Raw genomic sequence first — 17,477 nt, 5'->3', positions numbered from 1 at the left:
GCAAATGATGCAGAGCTAGGAGGGATAGCTTAAGGCCCCGTCACACTAAGCGACTTACCAGCGATCCCGACACCGATATCAAGGTGTCAGGATCGCTAGTAAGTCGCTATGTGATCGCTGGTGAGCTGTCACACAGACAGCTTCACCAGTGATCAGCACAGTGATGCCGAGCGCCCGGCATCGCTGGCCATCCCTGTAAAAAATAGAATCAAAATAAAAAATATAGTTATTCTCACCTTCCGACGTCCCGTTCAGCCATCCTGCCTCTCTCCACGCTCCGGTCCCAGTGATCCTTTGCGAGAATGACCGCGAGATGTCACGGTCTCGAGGGATAACAAAGTCTCGCGGTCATTCGTGCAAAGGATCACTGGGACCGAAGCGTGGAGAGAGGCAGGATGGCTGAACGGGACGTCGGAAGGTGAGAATAACTATATTTTTTATTTTTTTATTATTTTTTACACCTGATCACTGGTCTCCCGCCTGTCACACGCAGCGATGCGTGCTGGCCAGTGGGAGACCAGAGACCAAAGAAATGTCCAGAGGTTTCTTCCAGCGATCAGCGATACCGGCAGGGGGGCCGCTCGCTGATCGCTGTCACACACAGCGATCTCGCTGGTGAGATCGCTGTTACGTCACAAAAGTTGTGACTCAGCAGCGATCTCGCAACCGAGATTGCTTAGTGTGACGGGGCCTTAACACTAGAAAAGACAGAGAAAGGATTCAGAAGGATCTAGATAAGCTTGAACAATGGGCAGCGAATAATGGAATGGTAGTTAACAGGGAGAAATGCAAGATTTTATATCTGGAGAGCTAGGAAAAAAACAATCAAACAGGTCCAATAAAACTTTGTAGATACTTTATTGAATTACAATATCAAAATGACAGGTAAATGGGGGAGCAAAAGGTGCATAAGTGCCTCAAAAACATCCAAGGACAGCAAGGTGCATGCGGATGGCAATATAATATATGTAATCAAGCTGTTTGTGATAGGAGTAGAGTTGAGCGATACCAGCCGATACTTGAAAATATCGGATCGGAATGGATCGGCCGATCTTAAAAAAAAGTATCGGTATCGCCGATTCCGATACCGGGAACCAATGCAAGTCAATGGGGCCAAAATATCGGAATTAAAAAAAACCCTTTCTTTCCTTGTAGGTTAATTCTACATGAAGAAAAACAACTAAGAATAATGTAGAATGTATTGTGGGAGGTGGAGGAGACATTAAAGCCATAGAGGTTTATCCCAATCAAATGGAATAGCAGGAATTAAACTTTTTTTTTAAAGACGTTAGGAGTTACAAAGATATTGACTATGTTAGCCTCATTTATATTTTGCCAGACATGTATGTCTTCTTCTTCTTTCTTCTTTCTTCTTCTTTCTTATTCTTCTTCCTTTTTTTACCTTCTTCTTCTTCTTCTTATTCCTTTTTTTACATTCTTCTTCTTCTTCTTCCTTTTTTACATTCTTCTACTTCCTTTTTTTACATTCTTCTTATTCCTTTTTTTACATTCTTCTTCTTCTTCCTTTTTTTAAATTCTTCTACTTCCTTTTTTTACATTCTTCTTCTTCTTCCTTTTCTTACATTCTTCATATTCTTCTTATTCAACAATTATTATTCTACATATTCAACTTCTTCATCTTCTTCCTATTCTTCTTCATCATATTCTTGTTTGTGTCAGGCATTCCTGTAGTTGTTATCTAGAAAAGTTAGAAGTTTACACCTTCCGTTCTGCCTGTCACAAAAGATTTACAACAGGATTTGTCCGCGTTCAGTTTGGCCTGCAGCAGCAGGCCTTTTCCAGGGGCACCACGAGGAGGAACGGACTCACCCCCATACACTGCTTAGTCTTCTTCTGCTTATAAATAAGATAATATCATTTGCTCAGAGTATTAGTCTTATGCTTAATGTTCTTCTGCTTTGTTTTTTTATGCTTCTTTGTCTTCTCTCTCTTGTTGTTCTGCATCTTGGTGGTTGTCTTCCTGTTCTTTGTCCTCTTGAACCAGCTGACGGTACTGGCACCCGGAGGGGCAGCAGAAGGAACAAGAGCCAATGGCACAACCGAGGACCAGCTGACGGTGCTGGAACCCGGTTACTAAGCAGGAGGTACCTGTGCTACAAAGCACTACCAAGGACCAGCAGACGTTGCCGGAACTCGGATACCGAGATGGAGGCACCTAGGCCAAAGGCTCTGACGAGAACCAGCTGACGGTGCTGGAACCCGGAGGGGTAGCAGAAGTTACCCCTGAAAAGCAAAGTTGGCATGCCGCAAGCTGGCCGCAGTTACCGAATCACACAGTCCTACAGGGGGTGCTTGTCCTACTGGCACTACGGAACAAGCCTTTCTTACCAGAACCCGCAGTCCACATAGGAAGCACCTAAACTGCTGGCACCCTAGCCTCGGCTAACCCAACCGCAACACGACATGGCAACTTGGGGTGGCAAACTGACATTGACACTTCCCGGAAACAGCAGGCAGGGCTGGAACCAAGCTGGGCAGGAGGAAGTACCCGTGCCAAAGTCAGTTATGAGCAGCAACTGGCGATGTTGGAGCCCAGGGACAAGCACTTAGCAGGCTGAGGCCTGATGTGCTGTCAATTGGGAGGCAGCAGGACAGATTGCCATCAAAACAGCAGGGGAACAGCTGACGTTACTGAACCCCACAAACACAGGAGCTAGTGTTTTACTCTGTGAAGACGGCACTTCCGAGCAACAACTGGCTGTGTTGAAGCCCAGGGACAAGCACGGAGCAGGCTGAGGCTGCATTGAAGAAATTTTAAGATCGGTTGTAGACTTCTACTAATTTTAACCAAGCTCCACTTAGGCCTGTGGCTTCACTGATTTTCGTATTTCACCTGTCCTACAACCCCGCCAGTTACAGCTCCGAAGTGGCGTCTGCACAATCCACACTTGTTCCTGTGTTACAGGTGTTCAGTCCGGTCAGTTAATCCCCTGATGTGTGTCCGGCAATGTCGCCTGCTCTGTCCACATTCCCATAACTAGTGGACAGAGCAGGCGACATTGCCGGACACACATCAGGGGATTAACTGACCGGACTGAACACCTGTAACACAGGAACAAGTGTGGATTGTGCAGACGCCACTTCGGAGCTGTAACTGGCAGGGTTGGAGGACAGGGGAAATACGAGAGACAGTGGAGCCACAGGCCTAATTGGAGCACGGTTAAAAATCAGTAGTGGTACGACTGTGTAGGCAGCAGGAGACTTTGCCATCCACACAGCAGGGGATCAGCTGACGTTACTGAACCCCACTGAGACACGGGAGCAAGTATCTCTTTCCGTGTGGACGGCACTTCCGAGCTACAACTGGCTGTGTTGAAGCCCAGGAAATAGGAGGGTGTAGGCAGAGGCCTACTGTCTTTGGAATGTGGAGACAGCAGAGAGACTGCCATCCACACAGCAGGGGATCAGCTGACGTTACTGAACCCCACTGAGACACGGGAGCAAGTGTCTCTTTCCGTGTGGACGGCACTTCCGAGCTACAACTGGCTGTGTTGAAGCCCAGGAAATAGGAGGGTGTAGGCTGAGGCCTACTGTCTTGGGAATGTGGAGACAGCAGGAGAGACTGCCATCCACACAGCAGTGGATCAGCTGACGTTACTGAACCCCACTGAGACACGGGAGCAAGTATCTCTTTCCGTGTGGACGGCACTTCCGAGCTACAACTGGCTGTGTTGAAGCCCAGGAAATAGGAGGGTGTAGGCAGAGGCCTACTGTCTTTGGAATGTGGAGACAGCAGGAGAGACTGCCATTCACACAGCAGGGGATCAGCTGACGTTACTGAACCCCACTGAGACACGGGAGCAAGTATCTCTTTCCGTGTGGAGGGCACTTCCGAGCTACAACTGGCTGTGTTGAAGCCCAGGAAATAGGAGGGTGTAGGCTGAGGCCTACTGTCTTGGGAATGTGGAGACAGCAGGAGAGACTGCCATCCACACAGCAGGGGATCAGCTGACGTTACTGAACCCCACTGAGACACGGGAGCAAGTGTCTCTTTCCGTGTGGACGGCACTTCCGAGCTACAACTGGCTGTGTTGAAGCCCAGGAAATAGGAGGGTGTAGGCTGAGGCCTACTGTCTTGGGAATGTGGAGACAGCAGGAGAGACTGCCATCCACACAGCAGGGGATCAGCTGACGTTACTGAACCCCACTGAGACACGGGAGCAAGTGTCTCTTTCCGTGTGGACGGCACTTCCGAGCTACAACTGGCTGTGTTGAAGCCCAGGAAATAGGAGGGTGTAGGCTGAGGCCTACTGTCTTGGGAATGTGGAGACAGCAGGAGAGACTGCCATCCACACAGCAGGGGATCAGCTGACGTTACTGAACCCCACTGAGACACGGGAGCAAGTGTCTCTTTCCGTGTGGACGGCACTTCCGAGCTACAACTGGCTGTGTTGAAGCCCAGGAAATAGGAGGGTGTAGGCTGAGGCCTACTGTCTTGGGAATGTGGAGACAGCAGGAGAGACTGCCATCCACACAGCAGGGGATCAGCTGACGTTACTGAACCCCACTGAGACACGGGAGCAAGTATCTCTTTCCGTGTGGAGGGCACTTCCGAGCTACAACTGGCTGTGTTGAAGCCAAGGAAATAGGAGGGTGTAGGCTGAGGCCTACTGTCTTTGGAATGTGGAGACAGCAGGAGAGACTGCCATCCACACAGCAGGGGATCAGCTGACGTTACTGAACCCCACTGAGACACGGGAGCAAGTGTCTCTTTCCGTGTGGAGGGCACTTCCGAGCTACAACTGGCTGTGTTGAAGCCCCTGAAATAGGAGGGTGTAGGCTGAGGCCTACTGTCTTGGGAATGTGGAGACAGCAGGAGAGACTGCCATCCACACAGCAGGGGATCAGCTGATGTTACTGAACCCCACTGAGACACGGGAGCAAGTATCTCTTTCCGTGTGGAGGGCACTTCCGAGCTACAACTGGCTGTGTTGAAGCCCAGGAAATAGGAGGGTGTAGGCTGAGGCCTACTGTCTTGGGAATGTGGAGACAGCAGGAGAGACTGCCATCCACAAAGCAGGGGATCAGCTGACGTTACTGAACCCCACTGAGACACGGGAGCAAGTGTCTCTTTCCGTGTGGACGGCACTTCCGAGCTACAACTGGCTGTGTTGAAGCCCAGGAAATAGGAGGGTGTAGGCTGAGGCCTACTGTCTTGGGAATGTGGAGACAGCAGGAGAGACTGCCATCCACACAGCAGGGGATCAGCTGACGTTACTGAACCCCACTGAGACACGGGAGCAAGTATCTCTTTCCGTGTGGAGGGCACTTCCGAGCTACAACTGGTTGTGTTGAAGCCCAGGAAATAGGAGGGTGTAGGCTGAGGCCTACTGTCTTGGGAATGTGGAGACAGCAGGAGAGACTGCCATCCACACAGCAGGGGATCAGCTGGCGTTACTGAACCCCACTGAGACACGGGAGCAAGTGTCTCTTTCCGTGTGGAGGGCACTTCCGAGCTACAACTGGCTGTGTTGAAGCCCAGGAAATAGGAGGGTGTAGGCTGAGGCCTACTGTCTTGGGAATGTGGAGACAGCAGGAGAGACTGCCATCCACACAGCAGGGGATCAGCTGACGTTACTGAACCCCACTGAGACACGGGAGCAAGTATCTCTTTCCGTGTGGACGGCACTTCCGAGCTACAACTGGCTGTGTTGAAGCCCAGGAAAAAGGAGGGTGTAGGCTGAGGCCTACTGTCTTGGGAATGTGGAGACAGCAGGAGAGACTGCCATCCACACAGCAGGGGATCAGCTGACGTTACTGAACCCCACTGAGACACGGGAGCAAGTGTCTCTTTCCGTGTGGACGGCACTTCCGAGCTACAACTGGCTGTGTTGAAGCCCAGGAAATAGGAGGGTGTAGGCTGAGGCCTACTGTCTTGGGAATGTGGAGACAGCAGGAGAGACTGCCATCCACACAGCAGGGGATCAGCTGACGTTACTGAACCCCACTGAGACACGGGAGCAAGTATCTCTTTCCGTGTGGAGGGCACTTCCGAGCTACAACTGGCTGTGTTGAAGCCCAGGAAATAGGAGGGTGTAGGCTGAGGCCTACTGTCTTGGGAATGTGGAGACAGCAGGAGAGACTGCCATCCACACAGCAGGGGATCAGCTGACGTTACTGAACCCCACTGAGACATGGGAGCAAGTGTCTCTTTCCGTGTGGAGGGCACTTCCGAGCTACAACTGGCTGTGCTGAAGCCCAGGAAATAGGAGGGTGTAGGCTGAGGCCTACTGTCTTGGGAATGTGGAGACAGCAGGAGAGACTGCCATCCACACAGCAGGGGATCAGCTGACGTTACTGAACCCCACTGAGACACGGGAGCAAGTATCTCTTTCCGTGTGGAGGGCACTTCCGAGCTACAACTGGCTGTGTTGAAGCCCAGGAAATAGGAGGGTGTAGGCTGAGGCCTACTGTCTTGGGAATGTGGAGACAGCAGGAGAGACTGCCATCCACACAGCAGGGGATCAGCTGACGTTACTGAACCCCACTGAGACACGGGAGCAAGTGTCCCTTTCCGTGTGGAGGGCACTTCCGAGCTACAACTGGCTGTGTTGAAGCCCAGGAAATAGGAGGGTGTAGGCAGAGGCCTACTGTCTTTGGAATGTGGAGACAGCAGGAGAGACTGCCATCTCCACAGCAGGGGAACAGCTGGCAGTCCTGAACCCCACTAACACTAAAAACGAATGTGTTTGGCTCTGTGGAGACGACACTTCTGAACACCAACTGACGCTGTTGGAGCCCAGGATTAGGCGCGGAGCAGGCTGGGGCCTACTGGATTTTGGCAGGTGAAGGCAGCAGGAGACTTGCCATCTCCACAGCAGGGGAACAGCTGGCAGTGCTGAACCCCACTAACACTTGAACGAATGTGTTTGGCTCTGTGGAGACGACACTTCTGAACACCAACTGACGCTGTTGGAGCCCAGGATTAGGCGAGGAGCAGGCTGGGGCCTGTTGCTTTTGGCTGGTGAAGGCAGCAGGAGACTTGCCATCTCCACAGCAGGGGAACAGCTGGCAGTGCTGAACCCCACTAACACTCGAACAAATGTGTTTGGCTCTGTGGAGACGACACTTCTGAACACCAACTGACGCTGTTGGAGCCCAGGATTAGGCGAGGAGCAGGCTGGGGCCTGTTGCTTTTGGCTGGTGAAGGCAGCAGGAGACTTGCCATCTCCACAGCAGGGGAACAGCTGGCAGTGCTGAACCCCACTAACACTCGAACAAATGTGTTTGGCTCTGTGGAGACGACACTTCTGAACACCAACTGACGCTGTTGGAGCCCAGGATTAGGCGAGGAGCAGGCTGGGGCCTGTTGCTTTTGGCTGGTGAAGGCAGCAGGAGACTTGCCATCTCCACAGCAGGGGAACAGCTGGCAGTGCTGAACCCCACTAACACTCGAACAAATGTGTTTGGCTCTGTGGAGACGACACTTCTGAACACCAACTGACGCTGTTGGAGCTCAGGATTAGGCGAAGAGCAGGCTGGGGCCTGTTGCTTTTGGCTGGTGAAGGCAGCAGGAGACTTGCCATCTCCACAGCAGGGGAACAGCTGGCAGTGCTGAACCCCACTAACACTTGAACGAATGTGTTTGGCTCTGTGGAGACGACACTTCTGAACACCAACTGACGCTGTTGGAGCTCAGGATTAGGCGAGGAGCAGGCTGGGGCCTGTTGCTTTTGGCTGGTGAAGGCAGCAGGAGACTTGCCATCTCCACAGCAGGGGAACAGCTGGCAGTGCTGAACCCCACTAACACTCGAACAAATGTGTTTGGCTCTGTGGAGACGACACTTCTGAACACCAACTGACGCTGTTGGAGCCCAGGATTAGGCGAGGAGCAGGCTGGGGCCTGTTGCTTTTGGCTGGTGAAGGCAGCAGGAGACTTGCCATCTCCACAGCAGGGGAACAGCTGGCAGTGCTGAACCCCACTAACACTTGAACGAATGTGTTTGGCTCTGTGGAGACGACACTTCTGAACACCAACTGACGCTGTTGGAGCCCAGGATTAGGCGAGGAGCAGGCTGGGGCCTGTTGCTTTTGGCTGGTGAAGGCAGCAGGAGACTTGCCATCTCCACAGCAGGGGAACAGCTGGCAGTGCTGAACCCCACTAACACTCGAACAAATGTGTTTGGCTCTGTGGAGACGACACTTCTGAACACCAACTGACGCTGTTGGAGCCCAGGATTAGGCGAGGAGCAGGCTGGGGCCTGTTGCTTTTGGCTGGTGAAGGCAGCAGGAGACTTGCCATCTCCACAGCAGGGGAACAGCTGGCAGTGCTGAACCCCACTAACACTTGAACGAATGTGTTTGGCTCTGTGGAGACGACACTTCTGAACACCAACTGACGCTGTTGGAGCCCAGGATTAGGCGAGGAGCAGGCTGGGGCCTGTTGCTTTTGGCTGGTGAAGGCAGCAGGAGACTTGCCATCTCCACAGCAGGGGAACAGCTGGCAGTGCTGAACCCCACTAACACTCGAACAAATGTGTTTGGCTCTGTGGAGACGACACTTCTGAACACTAACTGACGCTGTTGGAGCCCAGGATTAGGCGAGGAGCAGGCTGGGGCCTGTTGCTTTTGGCTGGTGAAGGCAGCAGGAGACTTGCCATCTCCACAGCAGGGGAACAGCTGGCAGTGCTGAACCCCACTAACACTCGAACAAATGTGTTTGGCTCTGTGGAGACGACACTTCTGAACACCAACTGACGCTGTTGGAGCCCAGGATTAGGCGAGGAGCAGGCTGGGGCCTACTGGATTTTGGCAGGTGAAGGCAGCAGGAGACTTGCCATCTCCACAGCAGGGGAACAGCTGGCAGTGCTGAACCCCACTAACACTCTAACGAATGTGTTTGGCTCTGTGGAGACGACACTTCTGAACACCAACTGACGCTGTTGGAGCCCAGGATTAGGCGAGGAGCAGGCTGGGGCCTGTTGCTTTTGGCTGGTGAAGGCAGCAGGAGACTTGCCATCTCCACAGCAGGGGAACAGCTGGCAGTGCTGAACCCCACTAACACTCGAACAAATGTGTTTGGCTCTGTGGAGACGACACTTCTGAACACTAACTGACGCTGTTGGAGCCCAGGATTAGGCGAGGAGCAGGCTGGGGCCTGTTGCTTTTGGCTGGTGAAGGCAGCAGGAGACTTGCCATCTCCACAGCAGGGGAACAGCTGGCAGTGCTGAACCCCACTAACACTCGAACAAATGTGTTTGGCTCTGTGGAGACGACACTTCTGAACACCAACTGACGCTGTTGGAGCCCAGGATTAGGCGAGGAGCAGGATGGGGCCTGTTGCTTTTGGCTGGTGAAGGCAGCAGGAGACTTGCCATCTCCACAGCAGGGGAACAGCTGGCAGTGCTGAACCCCACTAACACTCGAACAAATGTGTTTGGCTCTGTGGAGACGACACTTCTGAACACCAACTGACGCTGTTGGAGCCCAGGTTTAGGCGAGGAGCAGGCTGGGGCCTGTTGCTTTTGGCAGGTGAAGGCAGCAGGAGACTTCCCATCTCCACAGCAGGGGAACAGCTGGCAGTGCTGAACCCCACTAACACTTGAACGAATGTGTTTGGCTCTGTGGAGACGACACTTCTGAACACCAACTGACGCTGTTGGAGCCCAAGATTAGGCGCGGAGCAGGCTGGGGCCTACTGGATTTTGGCAGGTGAAGGCAGCAGGAGACTTGCAATCTCCACAGCAGGGGAACAGCTGGCAGTGCTGAACCACACTAACACTTGAACGAATGTGTTTGGCTCTGTGGAGATGACACTTCTGAACACCAACTGACGCTGTTGGAGCCCAGGATTAGGCGAGGAGCAGGCTGGGGCCTGTTGCTTTTGGCTGGTGAAGGCAGCAGGAGACTTGCCATCTCCACAGCAGGGGAACAGCTGGCAGTGCTGAACCCCACTAACACTTGAACAAATGTGTTTGGCTCTGTGGAGACGACACTTCTGAACACCAACTGTCGCTGTTGGAGCCCAAGATTAGGCGCGGAGCAGGCTGGGGCCTACTGGATTTTGGCAGGTGAAGGCAGCAGGAGACTTGCAATCTCCACAGCAGGGGAACAGCTGGCAGTGCTGAACCCCACTAACACTTGAACGAATGTGTTTGGCTCTGTGGAGACGACACTTCTGAATACCAACTGACGCTGTTGGAGCCCAGGATTAGGCGAGGAGCAGGCTGGGGCCTTTTGCTTTTGGCAGGTGAAGGCAGCAGGAGACTTGCCATCTCCACAGCAGGGGAACAGCTGGCAGTGCTGAACCCCACTAACACTTGAACGAATGTGTTTGGCTCTGTGGAGACGACACTTCTGAACACCAACTGTCGCTGTTGGAGCCCAAGATTAGGCGCGGAGCAGGCTGGGGCCTACTGGATTTTGGCAGGTGAAGGCAGCAGGAGACTTGCAATCTCCACAGCAGGGGAACAGCTGGCAGTGCTGAACCCCACTAACACTTGAACGAATGTGTTTGGCTCTGTGGAGACGACACTTCTGAATACCAACTGACGCTGTTGGAGCCCAGGATTAGGCGAGGAGCAGGCTGGGGCCTGTTGCTTTTGGCTGGTGAAGGCAGCAGGAGACTTGCCATCTCCACAGCAGGGGAACAGCTGGCAGTGCTGAACCCCACTAACACTCGAACAAATGTGTTTGGCTCTGTGGAGACGACACTTCTGAACACCAACTGACGCTGTTGGAGCCCAGGATTAGGCGAGGAGCAGGCTGGGGCCTGTTGCTTTTGGCAGGTGAAGGCAGCAGGAGACTTGCCATCTCCACAGCAGGGGAACAGCTGGCAGTGCTGAACCCCACTAACACTTGAACGAATGTGTTTGGCTCTGTGGAGACGACACTTCTGAACACCAACTGACACTGTTGGAGCCCAGGATTACGCATGCCGCATGCAGAGGCCAATGGGCAGCGGTTTTCATGGAGGTTGTTGACTACTACTGATTCTAACCTTGCTCCACTTAGGCCTCTGGCTCCACTGTCTCTACTATTTACCCTGGCCTCCAACCCCGCTAGCTACGTCTCTGAAGTGGCGTCAGCACAATCTACACTTGTTCCTGTGTTACTGGTGCTCAGTCCCGTCAGTTGCTCCCCTGATGTTTGTCCGGCAAGTTCGCCAGCTCTGTCCTCATTCCCACTACTGGTTATGGGAATGTGGACAGAGCAGGAGACCTTGCCGGACACACATCAGGGGATAAACTGATGGGACTGAGCCACAGGAACACAGGAACAAGTGTAGATTGTGCTGACGCCACTTCAGAGATGTAGATGGCGGGGTTGGAGGTCAGGGGAAATAGTAGAGACAGTGGAGCCAGAGACCTAAGTTGGGCACGGTTAAAAATCAGTAGTGGTTTGAATGTTGATGGAGCTGGTGACTTTGCCGTCTACACAGCAGGGGATCAGCTGGCGTTACTGAACCCCACTAACACAGGAGCTAGTGTGTTTCTCTGTGCAGACGACACATCTGAGCGACAACTGGCTGTGTTGAAGCACAGGGATTATAGTTCAGGTGGTAGAAAAATGAACACACCAGCAGACCTGGATACAGTTGCCAACCACTAATTTAGTCTGTAAGAGGAATGGCAAAGTCTTTGGAGATCCAGGCCTTGTTCATTTTCAGAAAAGTCAGCCGGTCAACATTATCGGAAGATAGTCGCGTGCGACGGTCTGTTAGTACACCACCTGCGGCACTAAAGACACGTTCCGATAATACACTGGCAGCAGGGCAAGCCAGCACCTCCAATGCATACTGGCTAAGCTCTGGCCATGTATACAGCTTAGAGACCCAAAACTTGAAGGGGGAAGAGCCATCTGGGAGTACAGTGACAGGGCAAGACATGTAGTCTGACACCATCTGACGAAAGCGTTGCCTTCTGCTGACTCGAGGCGTCGCTGATGGTGTAGACAATTGTGGTGGACACACAAAAGTTTGCCACATTTGGGCCATAGTGGTCTTGCCTTGTGCTGCGGCGCTGCCTCTGCTCCCTCTTTGTGCAGAGTTTCCTCCACTGCCTCGACGCACAGAGCTGCTTTGTAAAGCACTAGCAACAATGCTGTCGGGTGGAATGGAAAACATTATGGACTGCACCAGTGACTCTTCGTACTCCCGCAGTTTACGCTCCCGGTTCAACGTTGGTATGAGCCTTTGTACGCTGTCCCGGTAGCGAGGATCTAGGAGGGTGTACACCCAATAATCAGCCGAGACGAGAATGTGGGCGATGCGGCGGTCGTTTCTCAGGCACTGCAGCATGAAATCAACCATGTGCTGCAGACTCCCAACTGCCAAAGAACCTCTGTCCCCTGTTTGAGGTGTGACCTCGGCCTGCTCTGCATCACCCCACCCTCGCTGTACATACTGAGTAGAGGTTTGTGTACCTCCCTCCTCTGGAGAGATGTCTTCCTCCTCCATCGACTCCTCCTCATCCTCCTCACAAAGTGTCCCCTGCCTAGGACTTTGTGAGGAAACACGTAGCGCAGACTGTCCAGAAGCAGATGGCATTTGGGACTCCTCATCCTCCACCTCTTCCGAAACCTCATCCCTTAGTGCTTGCAGTGTTTGTTGAAGCAGGCAGATAAGGGGGACAGTCATGCTGACTAGTGCATCATCTGCACTCGCCATCCCCGTGGATTCATCGAAGGCACGCAAAACGAGGCAGATGTCCTTCATAGAGGCCCACTCAATGGTGCTGAAGTGTGAACGGCGCACAGTGCGACTTGTTTGCGCCTGATGCAGCTGGTACTCCATGGCTGCTTCCTGCTGCTCACACAACCGCTCCAACATATGTAACGTTGAATTCCACCGGGTGGGTAGGTCACATATGATGCGATGTTCCGGAAGGCCAAATCGTCGCTGCAGAGCAGCGAGGCGCGATCTTGCCGTGCTGGAACGCCGCAAGTGAGCGCACTCTATGCGGACCTTGTGCAACAGTGCATCAAGATCCGGATAGTCCCTCAGAAAGCTCTGCACGACCAAGTTAAGCACATGTGCCAGACATGGGATGTGTGTGAGGTTGCCTAGGCCAAGAGCTGCCACCAGATTTCGGCCATTGTCACACACTACCAAGCCCGGCTGGAGATTCGCTGGCCCAAACCACACATCGCTCTCCAGCTTGATAGCATTCCAGAGCTCCTGCGCTGTGTGGCTTCGATTCCCCAAAGAAATTAATTTGAGTACAGCCTGTTGATGTTTGGCCACGGCTGTGCTCATATCGGTCGTAACAGGCTCCTGCTCTGCTGTTTCTGAGGAACTTGAGTAGGAGGAGGAGTCTATGTGTACAGACTGGAGTCCTGCAATCCGTGGCATTGGAAGAACACGTACAGCGCCACTCTCCAGATCTGTACCCGGCTCCACAACATTGACCCAGTGGGCAGTGAGGGAAAGGTATCGTCCCTGTCCATGGTTACTGGTCCACGCATCGGTGGTCAGGTGGACCTTGCTACTAACGGCGTTTAGTAGCGCATGTTTTATTTTGCCCTCAACATGTTTCTGCAGGGCAGGGACGGCTCGCCTGCTGAAATAAAAGCGGCTGGGCACGTTGTATTGGGGGACTGCCAATGCCATTAAGTCCCGGAAGGTGTCAGTGTCCACCAGCCTGAATGACAGCATTTCAACTGCCAGAAGTTTGGCAATGCCAGCATTCAGAGACTGTGCTCGGGGATGGTTTGCCGAGTAAGGGCGCCTTTTATCCCATGCCTGTGCTACCGATGGCTGTGATGGATGGGAACGTGCTGCTATGGGTGGAATCTGACAGGGTCTCCGGACAACAGTGGCAGGGGTTCTTCCTTGGCGATCCTGAGAGGAAGCTGAACCAGCAGTGTGTGAGCTGGAGGAGGAGGCCCCAACAGGAACTGAAGAGGTGGTAGGTGGTGCTGTACGTTGGCCTACGTCTTCAGGGTGTCTCTGCAACTCCAACTCGTGCTTGGTGCGCACATGTTTCCACATATTTGTGGTATTGAGGTTGCTGAAATTTCTCCCTCTTTTGACTATCTGATGACACAGCTTGCATTTGACAAAGCAAATGTCATCTGCAACTGTGTCAAAAAAGGACCACGCACTGCAACTCTTGGGAGCGCCCGTTTTGCCTTTGGAATGAGGAATGCTCCTAACGGGTGCCGAAGTGGAGGGTACAGGCAACCAAGTCTTCCCCCTCCCTCTGCCTCCTGTTTTGGCCGGTAGGGGAATCTCTTCCTCCGAGCTGCTCCCACCACCTTCCTGTTCCTCACGCCATGATGGGTCAAGGACCTCATCATCTTCCCTCCCCTCTTCAAACAGCTGCTTCTCCGGGGTTGTCTCGCCAGCACCGTACGCACCAGAAAGTGGCAACTGAGTCTCGTCATCATCTGATGCGTACTGAGGTGTGCTGACCATAGGCACTGGCCCACTCGCCTCTTCAGATTCAGAGGGACAAAGAAGTTGCGCATCACTGCATACTCCCTCTTCTTCACATTCAGGAATGCTGCTTGGCTGGCCCCCTCTTTCCAAGCCAACAGATTCCGAGAACAGAAGTAGAGACTGTGCTGGCTCCTGTCCATGTCTCTCTGACGGCCTGGGCACTTTGGCAGGTGGTGAAGAGACAGATGGTTGCTCTTCGGTGCTCTGGTCCTGAGAGGCTGTGGAAGTAATTGAAGTCGATGCGTTAGCTGCCATCCATCCGACAACGGCTTCAATTTGTTCCTCCCGCAGCAGTGGGGTACGTTGAGGTCCTACAAAGCTGCGCATAAAGGACTGTTGCCTGCTAAAACTGGGGGATGCTGATCCACTGGTGCCCGCAGCAGGCCCAGAATCCCCACGTCCTCTACCTGCAGAATCCCCACGTCCTCTCCCTGCAGAATCCCCACGTCCTCTCCCTGCTGAAACTCCACGCCCACGCCCACGTCCACGTCCACGCGCCTTACTCCCTGCCTTCTTCATCTTGCAAGACTGCTTAAGATAGGCAGAAAAGTACAAAGGGGGGGCCTTAGTGTGCTTATTCCTGAACAGCTGGTTACAGGTACAAGAAACACTAATTTTATGAAGTGTGTGTGTGGACTACACTTTAATAGGAGCTGATGTGGCCTACACAAGTTCCAAATGTAGTGTTTGGTGAACTTTTTTTGTGGTTTCTTTGTTGGAAACAAACTCAAAGTATGTGAACAAAGAATTGAAACTGATAGTATCACCAACTTTTTGGAGCTATTACAATGCAGGCAGGTAACCTACAATGCAAAAGATGAGGCTCCAAAAAAATTGGGTAATACTAATCTGGCTGCGCCGGCAGGGCACAAGCCAGAAAAAAAGGCTCCTCTATCTACTCCTATATAGTGTTTGCAACCAACCAATGTTGATGGATACGGATGGATGCACACTAATAGGAGAAGAAAAAATGAGCTGCACTCAAAGACAAATATGTGTGAGGCAGTGACGCACGTTGAGCGTCCTACAACCAGACGTAGCTGCAGTACACTCTACTCAGCGTGAGCTGCACTCACACACAGTCAGAGACCTCTCAGACAGCCGTCAACAGTGCAGCTAAGTGGGCACTGGCACTGACAGGCTGCAGAAAGGCTCCGCTGTGTACTCCTATATAGTGTTTGCAACCACCGTAGATGGAGACGGATGGATGCACACTAATAGAAGAAAAAATGAGCTGCACTCAAATACAAATATGTGTGAGGCACTGACGCACGCTGAGCGTCCTACAGCCAGACGTAGCTGCAGGACACACTACTCAGCGTGAGCTGCACTCACACACAGTCAGAGACCTCTCAGACAGCCGTGAACAGTGCAGCAAAGTGGACACTAGCACTGAAAGGCTGCAGAAAGGCTCCGCTGTCTACTACTAGTGTTTGCAACCAACGTATATGGATACGGATGGAAGCACACTAGATTGAAATTATGTAAAAAATGCAGCTCAAAAATTAAAAGATGTATGAGGCAGCAGTGATCACACTGGGTGGCCTACAGCCTGACGTGGCTGCAGGACCCACTCCACAGCGTGAGCTGCACTCACACAGCCCTTGCAGACAGCTGTGAACACTGCTGCTAGGGCAAAGAAGGCTACAGTGGTGGTTTATGTAGCCTGGGTAAAGCACTAGAAGTTTGGTGGAATCGCTATTTCTAACTGTCCCTCACAGTCTTCTACAGCAGCCTGTCCCTAACTGAATTCCCAGCAGAGTGAACCAGAAATGGCGGCTGCAGTGGCTTTTATAGTGCATCATGACATCATTTCAGCAGCCAATCACAGCCATGCCAATAGTTAACATGCCTACATGCCTAACAGGATGTGCCCACACTTCGGAGGATTCCCATTGGCTTAATCAAAGCAAGCAGGCTCATAGCATGATGGGAACTTCCGATTCCGATTCCGGAATCCGATATGACAAAAGTATCGGAAGTCAGTATCGGAATTCCGATACCGCTAATATCGGCCGATACCCGATACTTGCGGTATCGGAATGCTCAACACTAGTTAGGAGTCAGATTTTGGCCATTACTAGGCAGGAATCTAGACCCTCACATGCTGCAGTCTCCTGCTCTGTGTTTAATGCAAAGGAGATTGCAGAGGAGATTGCTTTACAGCAGCTCTCTCCGGAGGCTAAGTCCTTCGTCCCTTCTTCTGAGCATGCTCATGGGATGAGCTCCCATTGGAGTTCAGGAGTCAGGTGCTCAGGTCCTGCTCCTGATTCCATTGGTTCTGCTCAGGGCTCTGGAGACTTCCGGGAGGTCCCGTTCACTATAAAAAGTGCGCATGGCTGTTCCACCATGCGCTAGTATTTTTCATACTTGCTGCTGTATGTTTGGTGATGGATGCTTGGACTGGTGACTGACTTATTAAGAAACCCCTTCCCTCTGATAATACGTCTGTGTGAGTGTTTGGGTATCGGCCAGAAGCAGCGCAAGCGCCAGCGCGCTTATGCTCCATCTACTTCAGCAGCTAGTGTCCTGCATCGCGCTTGCGATATAGCGGTGCCTTCTCTGCGGCTCAGTTCACGCCTCGCTGCGGTTGCAGTCCAGCCGGGTGTTCGCAGTTGTGACGCCTCGCACCTTATTTTACGGTAGGTCTAGACGGAGTAGTCCTGTTGTCAAAGGCTGCTCCTGTGACCCTGAATACCGTGTCTGCATCGATGAGAGTCTGTGACCTTGAACAGACTCAGCGTTTTGTGTATGCTTTATGCCTGCAGCTCTGTGAGTATAACAAAGCTTGCTTCAGTGCACATTGGGTGCAGTTAAACCCTGTGCACATTACTGCCATAGTGCTCTGCCTCTTCTAGCTGCGGTTTTTCCATCCACCGCACGGTGGACCCTGAGTGGCGAAGGCACTTTATTTATATTTTTTATTTAGTGCCTTCCGTCACGCCTAACAGTTTGATTGCTTTCTTCCTAGCTCTCCTAATTGTACTATGTTGCGATTGGTCCTTAATTTGGCCCATATATGAGCAACGCAATGATTTACTTGTTATGCATGATTAACTTATCGCTATAATTTTGG

Source organism: Dendrobates tinctorius, unplaced genomic scaffold (assembly GCF_039654945.1).
Source record: "Dendrobates tinctorius isolate UK_male_01 unplaced genomic scaffold, ASM3965494v1 ptg000211l, whole genome shotgun sequence".
Taxonomy (NCBI): Eukaryota; Metazoa; Chordata; class Amphibia; order Anura; family Dendrobatidae; genus Dendrobates; species Dendrobates tinctorius.
The sequence above is the reverse complement of the archived record's forward strand: the minus strand, read 5'-3'. Positions refer to the sequence as shown.